Below are 4,375 nucleotides of genomic sequence, written 5' to 3' on the forward strand. Positions count from 1 at the left end.
GGAGTGGAGGCCCTTATAGCCTCCCCAGGGGGTGCCGCCCTGCTTGGGCGCGTCTTGGAGGAGGCCCAAGCCCAGGCTGGCCGGGCCAGCCACCACTTGCTCTCTCAGGAGGACTTGGCCAGCGTACCAGTCGCCTGCAGCCCATACCTTATTTGGACCTAGGATTTCCTCAAAGAAAAAAAAAAAGGCCCGACCTGTTTCCATTTTTAACATGGTGACACAGGTCCCTTGTGAACATGGGGGCACAGTGCTGGCCCAGGAGGGTCCCCGGTGGCCTGCTGCTTGGCCTCAATTTCCCCATCTGTGGTTGGGAGGGCTGAAGAGGGCTTGGGGGTGGGTGCGGAGTGGACTGGGAAGGCTCCTGCTCTCCCTTCCCCTCCCCTCTGGGGACTGTCCCCAGGAATTGGGGTCAGGCACCCATCCCATCTCCTGCTGATGCCCCAAGGGTCCTCCCTGGGTCACTCCCACCTCTTTCTGGAGGGTCTTTGTCTCCTCATCTTCTCCCTCCATCTCTGTTTCTCTCTATTGTTCTGTCTCTGCCTTTCTCTCTCTTTTTGTCATTGTGTCTGTCTCTGTGTCTGAGTCTATCTCCACGTCCTTCCCTCTATCTCCCTATCTCTTCGTCTCTCCCATTCTCCCTGCATCTTTATGTCTCTCTCCCTCTCTCTGTCTTCTCCATGTCTCCCTCTCTCTGTTATCTACCTTGCCGCCCGTGGATCCAACTCACCCGAGCGAAATGGACTCCAGCTGTCTTTCCCTCAGAAGCTCTCAGAGGTCAAGGCAGTCCCAGATCAGAGCCTGATGCCCTCCCTCCCCAGCTCAGAATCCGCGGTGGCTCGGCAGCACCCACAGGAACAGGAGACCTTGGCCCCTTAGCCTCTCCCTCAGGACTCCTGCCCAACCCCCACCCCACCCCTGCCTACCGCCCACTCTCCCCAACTCAGAGAGCAGAGCTCCCAGGCCAGGCTGCCATCTCCTACTCCCAGGCCTTGGCACCTGTGGTCCCCTCTGCCCACTGTGCCTTCCTTCTGTCCTCCAGGAACTGGGGCAGGATTCACTGCCTTTGGAAAGATTTGTTTGCTGATTCATTCACGTGACAAACACAGAGAACCTCTCACAGGTTGAGCCCCAGTAGCACATGCTCAGAATGTGGGAGCTATTACCTTTATTGTTATTATATGAGCGTCACTTTTGGGCTGAGTCGTTTTGGAGAAGGCCTGTGCCTTTGTCTTGCCTGTGGGCCCCTGAGCACCTGGCACCCAGAAGATTACAAAATCCTCATTAATGAAAATAAACAATCCCCTCTATACACTCACACTGTCTCTCTTACATACACTTCTTTAACTAAAAAACTTCTAATTATCCTTCAAAACCCAGATTGGATGACTCCTCCTCCAGGAAGCCTTCCTGAACAGACCCCTGAACTCCCAGGCTAGCACCAAGACTTCTGTGTGGGATGGAGACTTCTGTGTTTCCTGCCCAGAGTCGCAGAGGGAGTGGGATAAAGACTGGGCAGCAGCCAGCACCTCTGGGGCACTCAGGGGTCAGGCCAAGATCCAGAGTTCTCAGCTCCCTCGTCCCCATCCTGATTCCTTCACTGCCTCTTAGGTTAGCTCCCTTCTCTCCATCATGGTTAGAACTCCTCCACCCGAAGGTATTGGGGCCAAAATGGTAGCAAACAGAACATTCTGTTGCACCTTTCATGCTCTGAGGACATTGATTTCTCCCCATGTTGGGGAGCGAAGGAGGCCCAGCCCCAACCCTTCTCCATCTCTTCTCCAACCCACTGCCCGCGTCCTGGCTGCGTGGAGTCCAGGGGCAGGTCAGGGACTACTGTTCGCTGAGTGCCCACCCCGGGCCGAGAGTGGTTCTCAGCACTCGACTCGAAGCATCTCTCTTCGGTCTCCCTGAACCCTGAGGCAGGGGGTTGTTTTTATTCTCATTTTATAGAGGAGGAAGTTGAGGTCCAGAGTGACCCACCTAGGGTCACCCAGCTTAGGAGAGGCAGAGCTGGAACCTGACCCAGCTGATTCTAGAACAGAGCTGGAGAGAGGTTCTAACCCACGCTCCCCATTCCCCGACAGTCTGCAGCTGAGTCATCAGAGGTCAGCTCCCTCCGCCCCTGCTGCGCCTGGGAGACCCTGAGACTGGCCTCAGCGCAGGTGGGGTGGCTAATTCCAGGTCTGACACCACAGCTCGAAAAGGGAGCCCTCCCTGTGGAGATGTCTGCTTGCACCGTGGCCTTGTAGGGCAGACCCTTGTCCTTGGACCGGCCTCTTGCTCAGGGAGCTCCCAGAGGTGGAATCTGATGCCTGGGAGGGGAGAGGGGAGCTAGGAATGGCCTTAGAGGCCAGCTGCGCCATCCCACTCCTGCCCAGAGTCTTGGGACCGGAGTTATGTGCTCTCCGTGTACCTGCCTCATGGATACTCTAGGAGTCCTGGCCAGGCCTGAAGGGTCATCCGGGGTTCCTGGCCCCTGGGGGCCCTGGCGCAGCTGTCCAGGCTGTGTGGCCTGGGGCACCAGGCAGGTGGAGGCTGCTGTTTATAGCTTGGATGGAGTAAGCTCCCTTGCTGCACCATATCTTTTTAACTGGGGGCTTCTGAGGACCAGAGCAGGGGAACAGAACTCCTCATTTCCATCCTGGCCACCTCACAGCTAGGAGACTTGAGGCCATTTACTGAGCATCTACTGTATGCCAGGCACTTGGGGGCGGGCTTTGAAGACACAAGGATGAACATGACTCAGACCGTGTGGAGAGATGCCCAATACCTGCAAATGGTTGCAAACTTCACTAGGGTAGGTAGGACCAACTGCTGTCTGAGGTTGGGCTCCCAGAGAAGCAGACTCTGAGACAAGAATTCTGGGGCAAGTAATTTATTTGGGAGGTAGCCCAAGGAGACCTGGGTAGTGGCTGGGAGGTGGGACAGAGAAAGGAAACTTGAAACTTCTGAAACTTCTTGGAACCTCCTGAAACTTCAGTAAAGAAGCCAGGTGTTACCACTCTGGACAAGTTGGGCGCATTCCCGATGAGACCTCTGGGAGGCAGCAGAGAGCACACTCTTCAGAGTCGTCAGAGCTATTTATTCACCAATCCCCATCCTCCTTCCTGGAAGGCTGCTCCCTGGTTGGGCGGCAGGGGAGGGAGCAGTTGCTCATTCGCCAGCACTTCCGGCCTATCTTTGCACCGGCCGCACCAGCTTCAGCAGCTGGATAAGGACTACCATCCCCAAACATGCAGTTGCTGGAAGAAGGAACCCTGGGTAAGAGTGGGGTGGGTTGGGGAACACTGTGGAATAAAAATGTTAGTGGGGTATCCAACACGGAGACCTGATGAGCCTTGGGTGGAAATCAGGGAAGGCTTCCCGGAGGAGATAGCAATTGAAGGGAAATCTGAAGGAGAACTGAAAGGTGTGATGGGAGTGGTGGAGATGGGTGTTACATATTTGAAGACCACGGGCGGGAGGGGCTGAGTGTACCTTGGGTGAGGCTGCAAAGATCAGATGGCAGAGGAGGGTAGGAGGTGCCCTTCTCCCCACACACCGTGTTTCTCTTGGAGTTTGGGGCATGCAGAGAGCCAGTGGGCCAGGATTTTTACTAAGTGAATTTACCAAGTAAATTTACTTTAGTAAATTTACTAAGTACTGGAAGGAAAGAGCAAAGATGTTCTCAGGTTGCACCCTATGGAGTCTTGCTCATTGAATAATAACGTGATAATCAAAAGGACCCAGAGTGTGCGCTGAGCAGGTCACATGGGGGGAGTGGGGGTGGGGTGGGAGGGTTCAGTCTCCCTTTACCCAGCCCCTTGTGCAGTAAGTACTTGGAGGTCCCCAGGTGGGAGGTTGCTCCCCAAGGCCACACAGCTGGCACGTGGCAAAGGCAGAGTTTGAACCTGAGTCCATTTCAGATTCCCTGGAATCGGAAACCACAACTCCAGCCCTGCAGCCTCGTTTATTAAGTCAGTGTAGGGAGGAGGGAGAAAGAACCTTGGTGCCCTCCCCAAATTCTCTGAGATAGATTCCAAGGGAACTGTGTGGGTTACACAGCTTGCCCACAAATGTGGTAAAACAGGCATGACCACAAGCTTGGCAGCATCGTCATCATAATTAATAATAATTACAGTTAACACGGACATGGCCCTCAATCCGCCTGCACTCTCCTAAGTGCCTTGCATATATAAGCCCATATATTAATTTTCACAATAACCCTATAGATAGGGGCTTTTATTATTCTTACTTTACAGGAGAAGCTGGAACAGAGACGTCAAGTACTTGCCGAAGGTCACAGAGTTATAAAGTGGCAGAACCAAGACTTGAACCCAGGCTATCTGACGCTACAATCTACATGCTAAACCATTACACTGAACCCTGAACAGCC

Source organism: Sturnira hondurensis, unplaced genomic scaffold (assembly GCF_014824575.4).
Source record: "Sturnira hondurensis isolate 20B ecotype Veracruz unplaced genomic scaffold, ASM1482457v3 Scaffold0020119, whole genome shotgun sequence".
NCBI classification, from domain to species: domain Eukaryota; kingdom Metazoa; phylum Chordata; class Mammalia; order Chiroptera; family Phyllostomidae; genus Sturnira; species Sturnira hondurensis.